Genomic DNA, 23,208 nt, shown 5'->3' on the forward strand with positions numbered 1-23,208 from the left:
TTTCTAAAACATGTTGTCAGCTGCCTGGGTTTTGTGTTTTATTATGACTTTGTGATTTACCCCTTCAAGAGGAACTCATTACTTTCGCAGAAAAAATGTAATGACATGCCAGCTCCTTCCAGTGAGCGAAAGCTGCAGCGTGAACAGGAGAGGAAGCTATGAAAAATACATTTAAATTCAGCTGGTTTGTTATGTAAGGTCATACGCACAAAGAACTAGCAATCACATATTTGTTGCAGATCTGCAACAAAAACAAAAAACCCAGCACTAAAGGAAAGATTCTTGTACTTATTAGCTCTGCTTTTAGGTCTCCCTCACAGGAAGAACACCCTTAAAACCAGGCTTAGCAGCTCAAGTGATAATTCCTGCCCCCGGTTTCAGTAAACCAGCATGAAACCAGTTTCTGCATGCAGTTTCTCCCACAGGAGGACAATTTGCCATGGCTGGAAAGGTAAAAGGAGAAGTTGGTCAGCTGTGGCCTGAAAATTTGCACTTAGAACTGAAGACCCTTGATGTTAGGAAGATTCCCTCCTCTGATGTTTGAGTACAGGCAGTTGATTCAAATTTTCTTTTTCATTATCTTCAATTATTTGTTCCCTGTCAGGGTACAGAGCCTCAAGGGGCTCATTTGGACAAACGGGAAGAATCGTTGGGCCCCCACTTTCAGAGGGCAGCAGGTCTTGTGCAGGGAAGTCATACCATATATACCATCTCTGGTAGCAATGCTGAGATTTCAGCTTGAAGGCATACAGCCAGGTGGCTCAGCTTTTTGCATCCATACCCTTTGCAATGACCGAGCTGAATTATGAGCCGCTTTCACCAGCACCGCTGTCCCTGCTTAGATCCAGTTCTCTTTCACTCCATGTTAAAGCTAGTGCAAGAGCCACTAGAGACAGATTAAAGAAGCTGTGCTCAAGTGCCCAACTAACTCCCTAAGCTATCATCATTATTGACCTCAAAAAGCAACTAAACTATTTGCTGTGTCATCTTTATGAACTGTAAGATTTCTGCGATACCTAAACCAACTGGCAGAGCACACGTTCCTCACCCCAAATTTTTAAAGAAATTGATAGATACTATCCAGTCTCTCGACACGGAATAACACAAAAATTAATAGCAATTACATGACCAGAGACATAATAGCAGGACTAAGATGAAGAAAAATTATTACATTTAATTTGAAGTTAATTACTATTCAAACAATGTTCCAACATTTTTATAGAAGTTTTCTCTAAACAGATGGAAGACCATACATGTCATAGGTATTTGGGCCTCCTGGTTATTGAGCAAGAAAAGGAAGAAGAATACTCAGGTCTATAATGGACATTATTTTATAAAAAGTGTTTCCCCAGCTATTCCAACAAAATATAAAGGCTGAGGATGATTGATGTCCTCAAGCACAAGTGAATCTCTGTGGGCATGAAGGTAAATATAGTCTCAAAGGCAACTGGACAGCAGGCTGCTAATCTTACCCTGTCCCCATTTGTTTGATCACAGCAGTGTGGAGAGCTACAAACAGAAACGTCAGAAGTCTATGTGTCTCCGCACTGGTGATAGAGCTTTCATACACTCTGTGGAAATCTTAGTATTGGGACTTCTTCCTACCCTCATCTCTTCACCAATCCCCATGTCCTCTCCCGAGCAGCACTGTTCCACAAAGCCACCACTATGGCCGTATTGCTATTTTAGTCCATCACAAATGCCCAAGAGCTTTCACTTTGCTTTGCTTTCATATGTTCCCTTGCACATTTTCTTTGTAGACTAAATTAGATGATAATTTCTAACAAACCTATGCAGACAAACCTCATTATCTGAAGTATGTCAGGAGCCAGGATAAATATCAAAGCCTAGAAGCCATTGAAGTGTTTGTGATATCTTATTAATGCTTTGGTAAGGTCTCCTAGAAAAAGCCTGGGGGAAAAAAAAATCAAACGAACACACCACAACAAAAAGGGCTCATAAAAAGACACAATGAGGGACTTAGACATCAATTAATTTGCCTACTAATTTACAGTAAAATTGCCTCTGGAAGCAGGAAAGGAAACACCAGATGTGTATATTACAATTACTATGGTGAAATCTGTTGCTCACCATCATTTGACGTGATGGGACTAAGACCTTCTAGAGGGGCACATGTGATTTAAGACACACACAAAGACAATTTCTCCTTCAGAAGTATGTTTCTTTTTACACCAAGGAGTGTTCTGCTACAGGGGTCAGTTTTTGAAGAAAGGATGGTAAGCTCAGATGAAGGACAATCTTCCCAGTCCCTCCAAGAACAGCATACTGGGGACCTTTATCACAATCCTCTCGTGATTTCTCTCCAAACATCAGAGCCAGCACACAGTTACACCAAGATATGGAAGTGTAAGTCTCTGCCATGTTTCTTCAGGATGACCTTCATTCTCTTAACTTGTGGTCAAACAGTACAGAGGACAGACCCCTGAAAAGTGAGACCTGCCTTTTGCTACTTCACCATCTGTTAGTGGGATGAAATGGTAATTTGATAAGCTTTGAAACAGTGGCCATCTGTAATTCAAGCCTGGCAGCACTATGAATGCATTAGCAAAGGTGTCTGTTTGCAATTTAAACATCTTCTTGAAGCTTTGTTTTTTTTCCTAGAGATTGACCATTAAAGATTTATCTACTGTTTCTTTTTTTGTCATAGAAAGGTATCTCTGATCAAAAACAGGGAACAAAACCACTTTCTTCTGAAGCTTAGACTCAATATAAGTCAACTTATTCTATTGAATCTGAAAGTACCTTATTTCACAAGTCAGGACGCGAAAGTGAAATTTTTGGAGCTAGAGGGGGGAAATAGTGCTAGGTTTTTTCATTCTTCTACTATATTTTGCTTCTGATTAGCTTTTAGTGTTGAAAGTTAACTTAATTTGGACAAATACTTTGCCTTTCTGCTACAGAGAATTACCCCATGTAGAGTCATACAGATTGCATGAGTGCTTATTTCTGGAAGCAGTAAATCCAGATCAAGCAGGACAGCAGAGATTGGTTAACTTTAGAGTTGATCTTTGAAGAGTAGGATTATTTATTTTTTTTTATGAACCTAGATGGTTTCACAGAACAAGTCTCTAAAAATAAGTCTGGATGAAATTTCAAGTAGAGGACTAAAAATCTCACAGCTGCAAGGACAAAGATGAGAGCCAGCGAATATTCTTTTTCTCTGCCATTATCACAGTCAATCTAGAGCAAACATGAGAGGAAAGAGTACCTAACATGGCTAATGAATTATGGCTTTCTACCATGACCTCTCCCTTGCACCAGAGAGCAGCAGCAGCACAGGAGAAGGAGGCAGTAACACACCACTCTGCCAGGTGGCAGCTTCCTCAGTGCCAGTTTTCCGCAGCAAAGAACTCTTTTGGTAGTGTCTCAGCTCACCAGCTTGCTGATACTCAAAAAATACCAGAAGCAGCAACAAAATTCCTCCCTGGTATCTTCAGATAATATCTTTTGAATAATAGCTCCTGTATTGGCAATGGAGAAATCCTAGTCAAATATGCCTGGACACTTGACTGGGAGCATAATCTTCTGGCCAAGTCTCTCCTGTCATCCTGTTACAGATCTGCTGGAGAGCTTTAGCTCACAACAGTACCTGATGGTCTCAGGCGAGTAATTCCCTAGTCCAGTACCTGGTTTGACAGGCAAGAGATTTTGTTAAACAGGCCCCACAGACAATCTGGTGAAGAAATTAGGCATCTCGTGACAATCAAAGTAGAAACTTGTTAAACAAAACCCAGTGCATAATCTTCATTGGCATTTGTCACCTACTTCAACAAGGCAACAAAATATAAAGAAGTGGACAAAACAGTTGTGGGTAGCGTAATTCATAAATATAGCATCTAGTGATAAAGCAGAAAGGGAGGAACATGCTTGTTACTATATATTCATGTGAGAAGCACTCCCTTTGGTAAGGATACTCATATTAATACCTGTTATAGAAGCGTGGAAATGGAGAGCTTTTGAGCTCATTACACCAAACAAATTTTGAAATACCCTTAGCTCAATGTTTTGTATGAACACTGCACGCTCCCCTCATCTAAAGTCATCTGAAATTTGCTGACCATTGAAGGCTGGAGGAAAGGAGGGAACAGCACTGCTCTTACACATTTAGTTGGTGGAATGAGTAGAACTGAAAATTAATACTGGTATACTTCTTTTTTTTAAGGCATGTGTCTGTGTCCTGAAGAACTTCTGGTTAGAAAAATAGGCTAGAACAAGCAGCTTTTCAGTCTGCAGTAGATGCAGGAACAAATTTGATCCAATTACTTTTAGTATGTAAGATGTCTTGCAAAATGAAGCTTCCCTCTTTCCCCTAGATATGGTTGTATCCCCTAGTGTTTACATCAAGGCTAGCAATATCATCTCGATTAAACTGGAAATAAGAAAGGAAGAGTCTTGAAAAGATGCAAGTCTATCATTCCAAATTATAAACAGTCTCTGATTAAGGGAAACATTCCCTTACGAGTATATTATTGCATGTGATCTTACAGCTGCATTTTCTACACTTTTCAGAAGCATTTGCTACTCATCACCACCATCTATGGTAACATACCATTGATCTAATTCAGCATGACACCTCACTTATTTCACTGTAAATATACTAAGTAATCCTCTACATTTTCATTATACAGGCGAGTAAAGATAACTATCTCTCTTTGGAGAAAGGTTCATTACAGTTCATTTGCCTTAAGCAACACTAATTTTACCATGACGGGCAAGGATTGTACTCCCTTGGTGCCAGGGTGTACATGGTGCCTGCCTTGTTCCTGCTCTGCAAAATCTTGCTGACTGATTAGCATTAGGTGTCTTCAGCAAGTCTCAGGTTTTACTAAATTTCAAATATATTCATATTTCCTTGGCCAAGGGATTAGCTCATTCTCTGGAGGTTTCCAATTTCAGATGGCCCTGAGACTTCTAAAATATTTTCCAAGAAAAGCAGGGCTGTCACTCAGAGATGAAAGTTCCAAGGTGCACGAAGCACTACTGAGCTGAGGAACATCTGTGTTTCCATATAGCAAACAGCATCCCGCAGCACGGCAAGCATTTCATATTGGAGTAAAGTTTAGCTAGCTTCATTCTGCCAAGGTAAAGAGTTGCAGTTACCTCAAACACTGCCTTGAAAGTTTTGCTGCTGTAGTAGCATCTGCCTTTCTATAAATCAGGTAAATCTTTATCGGATACTATCTGCATACCTGTTACGAGCTTTCCACATCAGTCATAAAATTGAAAAATGCAAGTGTGAGAACACGTCAAATACTTTCAGCATTTTCTGTTGCTAACCTAAAGGAAGTCCTCTCTGATGAAATCATTGAATTGTAGGGGCAGATTCTTGTAACACCCAAGGTTTCTCAGTCAATTAACAATCAGGTCTAAGAATTTCAGTTTTCACATATATTCTAAGGAGATTATCCAACTTGTATACACACACAGAGGCGCACACACAAAGTTTGAGCATTTGGGTGCATGAACTCAGATTTAGAAAGGAAAGGAATGACAAACAGGGTCACCTTTTGGTTTTTTAGACCCCTGGGCTGCCCGAAATCTTTGGTCCTCCTAGGGAAAAGTGAAAATTCCTCAGCATTAGTCAACAGAAACATGATTTAAAATTGCTGCCAAAACACAGAACGAAATAAACCCACACGAAAGAGCAATTAGAGGTTTGTTAATTAATTTTCAAATGCACACCATGCCTCTGCTTCCCTTCTTCAGGGATCAGAAGCAGAACTACCAAAATAGAGTGAGAGGCACTTCTTCCACTATTCCTTTCCTGGCTGGAACAAGGAAACATGGGAAGTCTCACAGGAAAGACCTTTTCCAGCAGCAGACCTTTAGGTATGCTTCAAATAAGTGAAGCATTTTGGATAATTATCTGTCCCTTGGCCAGATTTCCCTAGCTGTTCATTGAGCTACATTATTTGTTTCCAATCACTCGTGAAAACAGAGTTTATTTTGGCTTTCATCTATGTGAGCATTTCTTCCATTTTCTCTAAACTTCTCAGAAAGCACAATATTCAGAAATGCTTAAGAAACTGAGGAGCCTGAGACTCCTGAAAATGGAACCTAGGTGTTTGATAACTGATTTTACTTTTTGATGAAAAGCCTGGGCACTCAAAGATTAGCTTTCAAAGACTTTTAGCTCTTCTGTATGCAGATCAGCGCCTAGTGGGGTTCTCAGAAAACAGCAGGGAACTAGACTCCTTCAGAAATGTTTTTCTTACTAGTTAATTTGTTCTGAAGTCACAAGGAAATCTTCTGGAAAGTTATTTATATCAATAGCTATCACACCACTGGAGTAATTCGATCTAATCATCCCCAGAGAGTTGCAACAATGGGAATTATAAATAGCAAAAATATCCTGGATATTGTCTCCACTATTTTAAAAACACTGGTCATACAGACTGGTAACTAAGAAGAAATCTCAGGACATGATCCCTCAGTCTGAATGGCAGAATACACGCACATCTGTCATTGCCAAATAGCGTTCCTAAGGGCCAGATGCTTTTTTTCGTAGCAAAAACCATTGAATTCGACAAAGGTGTCATGATAGCCCGTATATTCTCTGCCTGGCTCCTGGTTTCTCTCATCATCTCATATAGGTAGGAGCAGCTAAAGGGATAACTGTAACTGTGTTGATCAATGGCCTGGAAATGCAACAGATGAGACAAGCTAACAAAAAGCACTATCCTAGCTTCTGAATAAAAGGAAGACTGCATTCAAGTAGTTTATTTTGAGTCCATCTGTACACGAGTTAAGTTTTGCCACCACCTTCATTGCAACTTAAGGGTGCAACTTAAGGGCCAGAAGAGACTGACTTCAACAAAGCCTATGTTTTATAACCCTCTTGAGATCAAATCCAAAGTGCTTTAGATGGTAGAATATGCATTATTTCAATAACATATAAGCATGTTCTTAATTCTTTGGTCTTTAATTCTTGGAAATTACACACTTGCCTTCTCTGAGAAGTACTGCCTGAGAAAAGCCGGGATATCTTAGCCCCTTTTCCCTGTTTAGGTTTTGCAGTTGTCAGCAATTGCTCCAAAGCCAGCTAAAAGCACCAAACATCTCCCTACATGTAGTTCCTCAGCCAACAATATTGTATAATACTTTTAATGCTGACAAAGCCAGGAGTGACTAGTCAGATGACACTAAGGTCGAACTACCTCCATAATGTGTTAAAAAATAATATCCAACATCACCTCTGAGAGCATGAACAAAGTCATTTTACATGAAACTAAGAAAGTGTGCAACACAACCTACTATGCCAGAAAACACTTTGAAGCACTTGCAAAACATATCTGCTATTCTGCAATGGCTAGGGCTTTCTTGTTTAGTGAAACAGAAGGAAATGTAATAGTTTAATAACTGCCAGACATATTGGCTACATGCTGGGAAGCATCTTGGAAAAACGTTAAGAAAAATTAACAACTTAAGTGTTCAGAACACTTTCCAGAAGTTTTCTTTATCTTTAATATAGATATAATCTACAAACATTTTTTTCTTATCTTCCAATAGCATCCAGGTAGCTAATAAACACTACACACACTGTATTCAACTCCACTACTGGAAACCACTCAAAGACCTGTAGCATCCCGTTCTTTTCAAGGTTTTTGTCTGTCTACCAAGGTACCTTTTGTTAGAAAGAAAGAGAATGGGCATATCTTTACCCTTCCTTTTAGTTTTTTTGTGACTCAAAAGGGGAGCACATTGCAATACCGACAGTTCAGTCTGACTAATTATTTCATCACATACTTTAGTTTTCAAATACATCAAACTTTAACCAGCCAGGTTGAAATTCTTCTTCTTGGACTCTGGAACTTTGTTTTTTTTTAAAGTCTGATAGAAAATAGTTCAGCCATTTTTGGAGCAAACTTAGTGAAGGATGGTTTTGCCAACATTCATATTTTTCATCTGTTTTCTGAAGAGCCATGATGATTTATAACAGGAGCTTGAAATCTGGCAGTGAGACAACCCTCAAGTAAGGATGGTATCTTTTTTTGTCCCCAGGAAAATCCATTCTTAATCAGTTAGGTTAAGAGTTACAGAAGAATCCCAGTTGGTATTTACAAAACAAACTGCCACATTTTGATTTTCAGAATGTTTCAACAGGACCATGCAAGCCCTGAAGCCTGCTGAGCCTCTGGTCCTGAGCAGGCACTACACATCTGAAGGTACAGCTCAGTACAGCTCTATCTCGCAGAGCTGTTTTCTTACAGCAAAGATATGACATCAACAGAAAAAAGTATAATAGAAACATTAACAAAGAAAAAACTAATTAGAAATTTGGGTATTAAACACTCTTAATACTATTTATGCACTGTAAGACAGCATTAGAGGCTTTTAAGCTCAGCCTGTATAATAATTTCCCTAGAATTTCAGGACTAGTTCTTCAGTTGTTGTAACTCAGCTCTATTAATATCAGTGGAGTTACATTAGTTTGCCCTGACTAATATTCTCTAGTTAAGCAGCCAAGCAAATAAAATCACTGTGGCTGTTCTTTTAAAGTGATTCCCAAATATCATCTGAAAAAGCTCCTTCAGTGCAAGAAAAACCCAAAACACAGCACCCCAATGTAGGGCACAGCCCTGAACTGGCTGCACATTCCAAATTGCGGGTCAATAGGAGTTTCACAAGGGTACCCTAGGTCACTGCTTCCTCACAGCAACTTGAGAGGGAGGGGAAAAAAGGGTTTAAAACACATTCCAGATTTCAGCCGAGCTTTTCTAGCTGTGCAGACACAGAAGTCAGTGAAATGTCCGGAGGGACAGCCTTAACAAGCCCGTGACCTTCTGTGACAAACTGGACCATGGCATTTCAGGAGGGATTTGGTCGGGATTGTTAAACACATGCCAAAAAGGGAACAGCTTCTTGGATTTTTTCAATCGTGTATCACTATATTTGGACTGGAAACAGCCTGCGGATGAGCAGGAATTACCATTAGAAGGCAAGTGAAAAGTTTCAAGCAGATACTACAATCAAGGAAGAAACAACTTGAACGTATCTGGGCAAGTTTCCATACTGACTCAAGCAACACTTTTTCCCATGACATCAGATACAAAACAAACAATATATTATAGTCCATATGTTGATTAAAGAAAATCCAAGCAGTGCAGAGGTATGCACCAGCCTACTGAACACCGACTGAACAAAAGCTGGATTGCTTGCAAGCCATGGAAGCTAATCAAACAAATAAAAATCCCCAAGTTTTCAGGATAAGGAGCCTGGGTAAGACTTCTCAGCAGGATGAGGTTGTGAATACTGAGGTAAGATTGAAAGCAAACTGCCTAGATAAAAGTTATACAGTCTAACTAGATGACAAGTACAATAAGTGAACAGTGCTTTAAATATGCAGCAGTCATAAGGCTCAGAACACTGTAAAGTTGTTTGCAGATAATATGCTTGGAGAACCTGAAGTTCTCTACCTACCTGAAGTCATATGGATTTGCATGAGAAATTTGGACTGCAGAATGGTCTGCAGTCAGAGTTCAGAAGATTTTTTGGCAGATTAAACGTGTTCCCAGTAAGATGATGCTGAGGATAAACATGCAAGAGAAATATATAAATGCTGTGTTCACAAGAATAACGCTGCTTTCTTAGAACTGACTGTATTTTAAGGGAAGATAGCTAGAATGCGGTCCTTATAAGATGCCAACACAATCTATCAAGAACAGTTAGTAAATAACACCATTTAGCAACTTAAAGTGACGTGGTACATTTTAAAATTCAAAGAAAACCAAAGCCATATTCTGCAGACAGAGGTACTTGCTAAGCATAGCATATGGACACCATTCATGAAAGAACTGGGAATTGCAATCTTACCTTAACACAGCCTAATAACAGTAACGCTTACTGGGTACAGCTGAATTCACTGAGGTATTTTATCAGACTTGGAGTTATCTGATCAGTTGATCCCGCATACTAAGAAACAAGAGGCCACCTTTGTTCTTTCTCACAGAATTTAATAAGTCAAAATCAGAAAGGAGCCTTGTCAAATGAAGACAAATTTGACTAGGAGGATAGGGTAGGCAGGTTGCTAAATTTCAATTAAGTTTTAACAAAATTATCTAAGCTCATAGGATTAATAGCCACAGCAAATCATGAAATGAAGTGTTGTATTTTGTCACTGCAAGATTAAAGTGGAGGAACCTATGTTTATAGATGTATTAAGGGAAAAATAACATATTTGGTTGTACAGTGCTGAACACATTCACAAAACCCAACAAACACCTTGTTCATTAGCCAGACTTCTGAAAAACGTAATTCACTTAGATTTTTTTTTTTTCCTCACCCACTTTTAAATTATGGATATACTTAAAGGAGTTGTCTTCTAGTTTTGTACATCCATCTTCATTCCCTTATACTGTTTCCAAGTGCTTCAATCTGGGAATGGCTTTTGTTAGTGTCAAACTACACAGTGAAAGTCCCGGCTAAAAAAAATACTTATGTAAATGAGTTTGGAACCATAATTCTTTGCCATTCAATTTGGATCTCTGCAGCTGTTTTCTTCAAGGTAGAGTCTTGTCTATAGAGATATTTAGGTAACAGCAGACTTAATTAATCCCAGGTACTGTCAAGATGCACAGAAATGTGTTGCTTCTAAGTAACAGTGATCCTCCTGAGACAGCTGCAACAGCAAGCTGTTATCTGTCAAGACAATCCTCAAGATTCTTAGTATTAATGATTACCTCCCACATCTCTATGTACTTTCTTGTACACCTGCCACAGTTATTTGGAAGATACAATGTTTTAAAAAGTTGAGTATTACTGCCAGTTGAGGTGTGTTAACATCCGCATATTGCTCTTGCGCTGGTCTTCCGTGCCTAAGCGAAAACTTAACTGCTTTTTTTACATATCTCCTAATTCTGCTTTGCAGGAAGTAAGGATGACATAGTGGCCAAATTTGCTGCATAAAAATCACAAGGGTTTTGAGGAGGAAGAATTTCACATCTTTATATGATTAAATGGATTTTTAAGTATGGTCTCTACGTCCAATCTGAAACTACAGATATAGAAATTAAGTACCTGCCATCATTCCATACTCACACGCAAGTTATACAGGATATAGTGCACGTGAACACTTCTTTACAACTCCAAATAAATAAAAAAAGTAATAAGACTGAATGCTTAACAGCTTACCTTAGGGTACAATTAACAGTAACTTGGCTTTCACTCAGTTTAAAAGTCTATCCTGTAGGATCAAGAAATTATAGAAGAAAAAATGTAGATCAGGTCTGGCAGCCTTAACTAATCCTTATGCAGTCATTAATGTTAAGCTGAGGAAAGCAAATATAGACCGTCTGACAGCTATCAGGCACATTAGTAATCTTTCAGCCCTTGCTTCTGATTTTAAGTTAAGGCTATACATTCCCTGCAGCGTGCAGAAGGAAGAAGGGAATGCGTCGAGGTACGACTGGGAAGAAACATTCTGAACCTGATGACAGGCGCTTGTGTGTAAGACTAAAGTTATCTATGTTTTCAACAGTGCTACATTTCTGGCCTTCAATGCCTAATTCCTAACATACAAAGATAGACGCAGACATGGTGCAGTATAAGATTGCACTTACTGCATTGCATTAAGTAGCACTGTATCATTCTCTTGTATCCACTCCACAGAAAAAAGCTACCTTTACAGAATACTACATGATTAAATAACTAGTGTCTTGACTAGGGTCAATATAAAGCACTGATGTCACTACTGTAAACACCTTGTAGGAGGTTTTTGTATGTTCATATTTCAAACTCAGGCAAGTAACATCGGCTTATTTAACAGTGAATTGTTTAAATCTAGCAAGAACTTTTGTCATTATTAACTTAATCAGCACAAATTACCCCAGTATCTCTTTCATTGGATGCATGTAAAACATCACTGCAACTGTTTTGCTTTTAGTAGTGATGCTACCAACGGCACTTCAAAACACTTCAGCTAAGCAGATCATAGTTTCCACATTTTACCTAACTGTTCTGTGAAACTTACTTTAGTGTAAAATGCCAGCATTTTTTTTAATAGAAAAAAGATATTTTCACATTTAGTCTCTTAGCATATTCAATACTAAAATAAATATTATGTTAAAAGCAATTACGTATATATGAAAAAAGCAAATGAATGGCATAGTAGACTATCATGAAGTGCCGGGCAAAAAACTGTTCTGCTGGACTGAACCAGCTGTTGAACATGGTTTGGGTTGGGTTTTTTTTGGTTTTGGTTTTTTTTTTTTAAATCTTGAGACTCATGTTAACTGCTACATCTTGGTTTTCATGCACCTCAGCAGTTCTTTGTTCTGGCTCAAAGTGTAAACTATGAAATGACTATTCTTGCAGTATTCAGAGTTTGGCCATAGCCAAGAAGTTCTGGAATTGTAATAGTGTATTTTTGGGGGTATATTCAACATTAAACTAAATCTCCAAATGTTTCTTGGCTCACCCGCCATTAACTGGACCTTGAACTTACCATTTGTATTCAATGGTGGGGGGCTAGCGCTGCCATCTGTTTTTACAAATGTTTTCCATTGCCTCTGCATAGCTGACAGAACACAAGGCTTTTTAGAAGGTTCAGTTCTCTCTCTGAACCACCAAGAATTCCTTGAGTCCTCAGAAATACCCTCAGAACATGGCTAAGAAGCTAATTGTAAATCTGTTTGTGAAGGATTTTAGTTTGTCACAAGCTGCAGGTCTTGAAGTCTTCCTAGATCCTTATCACTTGTTCTCTGAGCATCTGCCTGTTCTTCATTCCTTGAGGTCAAAATCTTTACTGAGTGGAAAATCATAGCTGCACTCATTCTGCAAAAAAGCCAGTATCACTTCTACTTTTGTCTTCTGCGCTTTGTTTTAGATACAGAGCATAAACCTTTTATAACTGCGCATGTTGAAGAGCAGTTGTGCAAAGTCAGATTTATTAAAACCAGCAATCCATAAATGGACTTTGAACAACAGAACTTTATATTTCTTACAGTAAAGCCAAAGAAAGACTGCCTGTTTAGAGTTGTTAGTTTCAGGTGCAACTTTAATAGCTTTGGCACAACAATAGGAAAATATGATATCTCTGAACTCTAATATTCAGTGCCAATAAGCTCTTATTTAGCCGGCAAGAGATTTTGATAATCAGATGTATTTTTAATAGCAGTTTCATAGCAGAAGAGTATTAAAAGCGCTTGTTTCTTAAAAGCTAAACATATGCAGAAGATTCATTTCAGTGTAACTTCACATAATGGCTGAGGTTGGAAGGAACCTTAGAAGGTCATCTGGTCCAACCTCACTGGCTCAAGTATGGCCACCTAAGGCTAGTTGCCCACAACCATATCCGGATGGCTTTTTACTATCTCCAGGGATAGACACTCCGCAATCTTTCTGGGCAACCTTTGCCAGTGCTTGGTCACCGTCACAGTAAAAAAAAAAAAAAAGTGTTTACTGATGTTCACAGGGAGCCTCCCATGTTTGAGTTTGTGCCTATTGCCTCTGGTCCTGGCGCTGGACACAACTGAAAAGAGCCTGGCTCCGTCTTTTTGCACCCTCCCTTCAGGTAGTTGTAGACATTGATGGGATCCCCTGCAGCCTTCTCTTTTCCAGGCTGAACAGCCCCAGCGCTCTCAGTCTCTCCTCATAGGAGACATGCTCCAGGCCCTTAATCATCTGAGTGGCCCTTTACTGGACTTCCTTCAGTTGCTGCACCTCTCTTTTGAACTGGGGAGCCCAGAACCGGACCCCACACTCTAGGTGTGGCCTTGCCAGTGCTGAGTAGTAGGAAAGGATCACCTCCCTCAGCTTGCTGGCAACACTCCTCCCAGTGCAGCCCAGGATACCATTCGCCACCTTTGCCACAAGGGCACACTGCTGCCTCGTGCTCAACTGGGGCCCACCAGGACCCCCAGCTCCTTTTCTGCAGAGCTGCTTTCCAGGCAGTCAGCCCCCAGCATGCCTGGGGTGGTTCCTCACCAGGTGCGGGACTCTGCACTTCCCCTTGCTGAACTGCATGAGGTTCCTGTTGGCCCACTTCTCCAGCCTTTAAACACTTTCTAAAACAACGTGCAACGCTATAGCTCTTGGGCAGAAAATCTAGCACAAATCAGTTGCATTTATCTTTCCAGTGAAGCCAGCCTGTGGCTTGGAAACCTATGTATCTGCTAGGTTTTCTTCTGTTAGGTCAAAGCCTAATTTCACCTCAGTTGTTAGATCTACAACTTGCAGGTGTGCATAGCCCTCACTGCCTTATGGCAAGAATAGATCAGCATAAAGAGATGAACTATACATGGTGTTACTTCCTCAGGGATGGGGCTAATTCCTTGCAAGACACAGGTAACTGCAGTTACTGCAGGTAACTGCAGTCCCAGACCCTGCGAGCAGTAGTTGCTTCAGTTGCTCCTGCAGCACAGTCTCTCCCTGGCCCCTCTTGTCCCACACACTGCCACTCACGCCCAAACACAGGTCATGCCCTCCAGCTCTGCTCACCAGGCCGAGATAGCACATCCACGCCTCACTCTGCCATGGCCCCATCCCCTACACCAAGGCTGGGTGTTGCCAGCACCCACAGCAGAGCTGGGAGGAAGGCCGCTGCTCTTTTCCCCCCAGAAGAGGCCAATGGCTCCGCTAAGTCTCTATCCAAGCCACTGCTGCCCACCAGTGATCGCTCACCTGAAGACATTTAGCCTGCAGCTCATCTAGGCAATTTCAGAAGCCAGTTTGAGAGCTGGCATCATTGCCTGCAACAGCTTAAAAATGGCTGTATGGCACAGCCATAAATGGTTTACAAGTCTCTGTCTTGAGATCAAGTAGAGCTCAAAGAAGAATTTATTTATTCTATGTTTGTTGTTACATTTTTATGGAAGATTTAGTTACCACCATGAGAGCAACATTATTCTTGAATTTCTCAGAAATATATTTATTTCTTTGGTAGGAAATGCTACTAAGGGTCAGCAGCAGTCTGGCTCTGTCCAGGGTGGTTTGGGATTTGCCTTCTCAATTTCAGACTTCCCTCATACATACTGCAGCCTAGTCAGTTCTTATTTAGTTTTATGTCCATCTGCTCTGCTAGTGGGTCACTTTAATCTCCCCCAGCTTTGTTTGCATCCTACCTTTCCCTGAATGTTTACTATTTCATTACCTCTTTTCTTTACAATTCAACCCTGTCTCTTAGTCATTGACTTATTTAATTTTCTACCTTAAAACTCCATGCTTATGTTTAGACTATGGCCCTATAACCAAAAGCCTCAGCATTTTCTCCTTGAAAGGAAAGGTGAAGGCAAGCCTGAGAAGCACTGTTGCATGCCAACACCAACAAATTGCTGTTAACCTCATCCTTCACTGAAGGAAAAATGGATGAACCAGAGGAAAGTCTTTTGGTCCAGTGGACAGAATTGGAGCCTAAATAAGTACATAAGCACAGCCCAAAAGTGGTTTTAAATAGAGGACGCATGCTAACGTTTCAGTAAAAAGTTAAATGGCACTGTTAGTTACACCCATTCTACACAGTTAAGGAAACTATCTTAAGCAGTAAAACACAATATACGTGCAGAAGTCTAGTGTGACATTTATTTCTGTACCTGAGGCTTGGATAAACTAGAACAGGCTTCCAAGGCAAAAGAGAGAAAGACTTCAGACATACTCAGCAGAGTTCTGGTGTAATTTGGCCTTCCCTCTACAAGCAGAGATGATATATACACCTACAAGTATTTCAGACTAAAAATAAGAAGCATTTTTAATAAAGGTTTCCCACTATTTCCAGAAGATTTTATTTTGTGTGGCCATGGCACCATCATAAGAGATGTAAAACGTGGTTCTCAAAGCTACTTATTTGAGCCCTGGAACTCGTTTCCATCCAGCCCAAGTACCAATTTTGGCATCACAAGTATAAGGTTCTGCTTACAGGCAGCTCTCTGCAAGACTTGATCCATTAACCCTATTAGGATACATATAGGGATATACATATATGCATTTACATAACACTAAAGATCTTTCTTTCAAATCTCTCAGCACAGACTCCAGACATAGTAACGATTATCTGAGACTCAGAAAGCCACCTAACAATATTATTTATGATCTGCTATTCTTTTTCTGTCCTTTTTTAGCTTACCTTTTGTATTCTCATAGGTATGATCTAAGTAAAATTCCAGGAACCATTTTTGAAGCTTATGAATCATTTTACTGGTACCAAACTAAACAGAACACCTGTCTAAAAACAGTTTCTAACAGCAATAAATTCTGTCTTCCTATTCTTAGAACATGTACTTTAAGCTTCTTAGTAGAATCACGAGAATCAAGGGAGCTTGTTGAGGCTTGTCAGTTATGGTATTAATAAACCAGCAGTCCAGAAAGAGTAGTAATAAAAAGCTACAGTTCATCTTGAATTTTAAACTGAGCTTTCCTAATTTGTGTGGAAAATACATAATAACCAGACATAAGTGGTCTTGCATAAATCTCACAGGACGTGCATTTTAAAATATGGGTTTAGAACTAGAACTGAACAATGAACTTATTCTACCAGTACAAGAGAAGAAAGGAAAGGCAAAAAATTAGGTTACCCTGCTAAGCAAGCTCCTTAAGTTTGAATAAATGAATCACATCAGCATGGAAATACTACTGTACAATTCATATCACATGTGACAAGATGTCCTACCTATGAGTCACGCTGTTTGCCACAAAGCCATTGTGCACACGTACAAATTAAATGCGGGACATGCAATTAGATTCAAAACACTTGGTTTCAGACCTGTTTCAGGTGTGAAATTTATCCATGTAGAGGTAGCTGTTGGTTTTTACAGACTAGACTGCCACTAACTGATTGTAACAAAACAAAGCCAGTAGAGGAATGTTCCATATCCTCTTCACATGGAGCATTAGCTGCCTGGTCATACTATATATGCAGCCCTATACCACACCAGAAGTCTGCCTGCAGGATCCTGAGGACTCCCAGCCTTTACCCAGCAATTCCTTACCAAGGCACAACAGACAGGTTTTGATCTTCCCGGATGCATCAGTTGCTCCTGTGCCATCTTATGCTTATGAAGCATTTTAATAGTTTCCAGATGTTGGCTCATAGGGTGCTGACACAACTCTTGTACAATTATAGTATCATACAACAATATTTGAGAAGGATCAGAAACACAGAAGAATTTTACAGCATTTGGAAACCTTAGCTGACAGGAACAACAAAATACGATGCTGCTTGTAACACATTGTTTGTTCAGCGTTACTGCCTAGGATCCAGCAAGGCTTGGGTACTGCTTCTTTGAAGCTTTTTAGATCAACAAGCAATCAGATTGGGTCTCACGTTACTGGTTCTCACACACGAGAAGGACAAAAGGGTACATAGGCTTTGGGTAACTGCAAAACTACTTCTGTGCATAGAGGTTACTGGAAGAGTTCTTTAAACACCATTTGGCTATGGTGTGGCAGCTAGATGAGATATTAGCTCCATGAATTTCAGTAAATCTGGGCATCATTTATATAGTTTTACTCATGTCTAGTGCCACTTTCCTCCAGAAGCTTTTTTTTTAAAACCAAGACATTCGTCCATATCAGACATGTACTGCAGCACCACAATAGCATTATTGAAGTGTCCCTTTTAACAGGAAGTAATCTTTGAATTTACTATGTAATTCTAGTATTAATTATTGCTGAAATGCTGTGTAATTACTTAATATCATGACTAAATATTAGTAAGTAGATATTGTTGAAAGTGATACCACCATTTAATATAAAACACTGAAATTTCATTTTCTGTCACTGTACTTAAACAGATCAATTTCCTTTCTGAAACACACAGTTCTTCATATTTGCCTTTCCTATTTGTCTTCACTTACAAAAACACATCAAAAGGGAAAAATATAAGCAAAAAAACCTCATCATAACTCATTTTTTAATCATTATCAGATTAATTAAATCTTTCTTTACAAGAATGAAAGACAGGCAATAGCACAGGTATAATCTAGAATTTTAAAAATATGCCAACATTAGCATTTTAAGACTTGAGACAGACCTAAAGAGGATTAATTCAAGTTTCTCTTAGTATATCGGAAAGATATTAGACCCTGGAAAGCTTGCTATTTTTCAGAGATATCATTTTAATTGTAAAGAAAACTGTAAATAGAAGTTCTGCACCCATTTAGAAACTATTCCTTCACCTGTGAAAGCAGAGACAACTATTCTGTTCATATAAATTACAGTAGAAGTAGCCAGATGATTTGTGGGTTTACCTTGTATTTAAAGAGGTGGCCATGTAACAACCAGTATACACACATCAAGAGAAGAGGAGGGAAGCCCAGTGATATTAACCATAAAACATTTAAAGGACGAAACTAAAATATTATTGGATCTGTTTGAGTCCATTTGACATTTTTATATCCACATTTAACTAACAGGTCATTAGTATCCATGCAGATGTGAGCAAGGGAATTTTGAGCCGAGAAGTCTTGTTCAAAGTAATAAAACCTTTAGTCACGCTCAACTTATACATCAAACATTTCATAACTTGGCAGCCCCGAATACTCAGAGAGCCGCCAGTCCATTTGCACAGAACACAATCAGTCAGCATCTGTTCACAAAACTCTTGCACTACTACAGGAAAAAAAAACCCAAACCCAACAATTACTATTTAAGTTTTTCCCTCAGAGAAACCTGGCTACATATTGGGGGTGGGAATCGGACAGCAGGCTGTGTGCAATAGGGGCTTTTAGTTTTCCTTTTTTGCCTTTTAAGTAGAAGATATTTCTTGCAGCTGAAGTTCTTTTGCAGATTATAACTTCCTAAAGAGCCACAAGAGAATTTACTCATCCAAGTTCTCTGAATTCAGTCCTGTCATATTCTGAAATATTCTCAAATGCTAAGATCAGCAGATAGCAAAAAACTGCCAGAGAGACATGCTCTTTTCCATCCAGGAGAAGATACCAGATATCACTTTTCCAAGTAAGCTTTTTTCAATTTATCAGAAATTCTCAGCTTACCATTTAAGGCCATGATTTCTGCAAGTGAATTTCTTTGAGGAGGCTGTGCTCTATCACATACCATATAAAACAGAATATAAAGCAAAATAAAGCAGAATAAAATACTAAACAGAACAGTATTTAATACACCTTTTTGTAATTTTCTTGTCAAATTTAAGAGGAAAACTTATTTCTGAGATGACCCTTTTTTTAAAAAAAAAAAAGGAATCCCAAACAGAATTATGCCTTCCCAACTCCAGAGAGATCCATTTGCTTCATGGCTTCAAATTAGTAAAGAATTTTTCTATAAGGTTTTATTTTAGGCATGGCTGAAGTTGCCACTCCTACAACAGATCCTCATCAGTCTAATAATGTCAGTGGTCCCAATAAATGCTATGAATTCAAGAATTGTTTGATTGACTTTGAAGTCCTCATAGCTCTGATTTTAATAGTTTTTGATTCTATAAACAACAGTGTGGATCAGGTGTAGTAGTGAGTCTCATTTTGAACTGGGCTTAAGCTGAAATGATTAAGGTTTCTCTTACATCTTTCCCACACTAAGGGAGTAATCCTATAGTACCTTAATCTCATAGCATTGAATGGTCTATTAGGAAATTCCCAGTGTTTTCGGTGGCAAGTACAATTTTAATAAGTACATTTTTTTTAAGTTAAACGTTATTCTTGAAGGTCCTTAGCAAAATAAGCAAGTATATATTACTATAAAATATACTCTACGTACACGGAATTATTTTAAATGCAGTGCTAGATCAGCAGTAATCCAAAGAAAGGAATACCTAAGGAAGAGACTGATAGGAGACATAGCACAGACTTCAGAATGACTAGCTGAACCAACAATATGACCAAAGGTATGAACTTCAGCTGACAGCACATCTTTGCAAAGTGCCACTCTAGCCATGACTAGCCAGAGTAGGAAAACTGATGACTTATTCTGTCAAAAGCACCTCTGAATGTAAATACAAGCATAGATTATCTTCAGGGCATGTGAAAATAAGATTGGTTGTCTGGGATTACAGTAATCGCTGCCCATGGATCAGGCTGTGGGTTGTGTGTACTCTTCATGAGCTCATCTTTCCACACTTCCAAAATATGTTGTGTGCCAACTGTAGTTGTGGTCATTTAGTTCAGCAAATATTGTTCAAGGTCAAATGCTTTAAAGGAATGTGGAGACACCCACAGCTATCAGAAAAGTCTGGTTTTAATTACAGAACTTAACAGCTAAAAAATAATTAACATCCACATCAGATTGCTTTGGGTCCGTGACTTGTATCATAACATTTCTTTAATTTGTGTGCCCTGTTTAACAAACTGAGCTTATCATATGTGGTTTCAGTTTTACCTGTAATCACTCTTGAAAGTTTAATTACTGCCGCCACTTGTATATGCATTTTCTGTGTTGAATACCAAATAAAACTGAATCACTTCAGACAATTCCTGGGGCTAAATTTCTGGAAGGCTATTTTAGGATCTCCATTCAATTTATTACTAATCCCACTGCCTAGGAACTGTGCTGGGTTCTAGAGCATGGGGCTTTCAAGGCAGAACCCTACATCCCTCCCCCCTTTGATTTAGGCAATTGTACAGTGGTAATTACTGTGAAGTTAATTACTATTTCTGATGATGCACAGACTGGAGCAGAATACACTTCCCCCAAAACCTTTTTTGGCTCCCTTTTAGGAACAGAAACAGATGAGAGGTGAGTTCAAGTCATTAAACCTGATCTCTGCTACAACAGACACCATATAACCTGTTCTCTCAAAGAACTCAAACTCCACCACACAAGTAGCTTGCTTTTTTGCCATCCTTAAGTCAAATGAAAAAACACCAGCTCCAGGCTTCCCCTGCTTCAAAAATTAATACTCCCTTCTACTTTGCAGTCTAAAATGGCTTTTAGTCACCATGAATTTGTTGGTATGTCACATTATCACTTAGCTTAAATAATCTCTCCTCACTAGCATCTACCTTCTTTTATGTAATCTGTATGACATACCACCCATCTCCTACTTTGCTAGCCTAAGTAAAACAAGTTGCCCCATCTTCTCTTGTGTGTCAGATCAACTGATAGATTCAACCAAGCTATCCTTAATATTTTTATATTTTTCCTCCCATTTTCAATTCCCTGCCAGCTATTCAGAATAAATTTTGTAGGAAAGTCTGTGGCAGGACTTTTCTGTGGTACGTGACAATCTAACCAGGTCACCAGGCTCACTCAGGGAGAAACAAGAACTGCACACCATCTCAAAGCACCCATTCCCTACGGTTTAGGCCACAAGCCTAAGGCGAGCCATGCAATAACATGTGCTTAGTACTTGTTACACTGGTCTGCTCATGTACACATTTATTGTAGCATGCCTTGTTTACTGAAACACTACCGTGTTTGGCTTCCAAGGTCCTCCGTTCTCTTCAGACCACTGAAAAACCACACAAGTCTACAAAGATGAGGAATTTTGTTTTTTTCCAGGAGAGGAATAACTTTTGCGGTTATGTCTCCAAGCTTCATTTGTCTCTCCTTACTCACTAAATAGCATCTGTTTGGCTGGTTTGGGTTTCTGCCATAAAAACCATCTAGTAGTTCTTCATTTGCTATCCATTTTTCCTATCCCTTCTTAGCCAAATAGGGTTCCTTTGCTCCCATGGAGCACCCAGACTTCTGGATCCAACTGAAACTCCTGAATTTAGAAAAATATTGATGTCAGAGATGAAAATAAAGTTGCCCTCCTCCCCTCACAGAATTTATCATTTCTTACTTGAAAACTGTTGCCCCCCCATTTCCATTACTGTTCTGAGGCACATTCCTGCAAAAAGAGTGTTCAGCACCAAGCAATGAGCTCATTTTAAGGGCTGTTTTCAACCAAATTTCTACATCCAGATGGTATATGAGTTATAACCTCCTATCATGGACTTAAGCCATGGGCTGCTGTTAATTGCCACTTCCAGATTTCAGTGTTGTTTATAAGCCACTAGTAAAACCTACTGTTATTCTTACTCACAAACTAGAAAATTCTAATTTTTAAGGATACACTTTGCACCCTTTCCTTCTCCTTCTTATTAAATTCCCACATTGACTTTCTCCTGTGTGTGTTTCGCATGATCAGAAATAGGTCAAATCTTGATATTTTATTGAGATTTTCTTCATATCTTTTTCAGGCAAAGTTCCTCAAGGGAAGAACTATAGGCCAAATGCCACCTTCTGTATCTGCTCTTGTTATTGAGAAAAGACCTTGTCCCTTTCATGTTTATTATTCTGAACCAAATTCAGAGTCTCTGGTCAATAATACATAAATGGAATGCATACAATATGAAAATGCATTTAATATGTTATTATATTTTAGCTGCCTGTTAGATACCTTACCCCAACCAGCAATTCAGAATCATGTGCAAGAGGCAGCTTCCTGAATTTGCATAGTTTAGAAATAGCAAAGCAGAAACATGGTGAGGGTAATTATGCTTTTTTAACAACATTAGAGCAGAGCTTAGTGGATGAATGCAATGTCTGCAAAGTTCTTCCCCCTAGTAATTGCAAAGCCTTCAGACAAGGCCATGAAGAACAGGAGCTACATGGATTCAGCTCATTAATCACAGAGTTTATTAAATTAGTTTTTAGATAATTGTAAAGCAGACATTGGATTTGGGGGTTTCAAAGTTGCTTGAGAAAGTTAAGGGTACATAAAACAAACACCACTTGAGTTACCAGAAACAAGGCACTTGAGTCAGCACAGTTTCCATCCCAGGACTCCTCTACTTCCCCACACTGTTAATAAGACCACTCAGCACCTCTAGCCCGACAGGCACACTCACATTGGGGTTAGCCAAATTGTCCATACGTGTTAGCAAGGCTCCAAAATGCAGTAAGTGTATGCAAAGAGAGGTGACAGAGTGAGTGCTAAAACCAGGGCCTCAGAAAGTGAAGATGTGCAGATCTCTGATCATCACATTCCTCCCCACGCAACAGGCATTCAGAAGAACAGACCAAGGTCATGCTTCATAACCGCAAAATTGCTTGGCCAGCCCATCTATAGATGGGCTCTCCAAGGAAGTTACTTTGACCTCAAGGCCATATTTACAGCTGTAAAACATCTACACAGCTTGGAGAGAAGGATCCCTCTTTCAGCCTCCAAGGCATTTCCCAGCACAAAGTGCAGCTGTTTGGGGTTTGTGCTGGGAATAATTTGGAATTACAGCTTTTAAAATCCTGCACTTTATAGTTAATTTAAAACTAAACCTGATTGGAACTTACCACAGAGAGGTCAGATAAACCAGAAAT

Source organism: Phalacrocorax carbo, chromosome 4 (genome assembly GCF_963921805.1).
Source record: "Phalacrocorax carbo chromosome 4, bPhaCar2.1, whole genome shotgun sequence".
Lineage (NCBI taxonomy): Eukaryota > Metazoa > Chordata > Aves > Suliformes > Phalacrocoracidae > Phalacrocorax > Phalacrocorax carbo.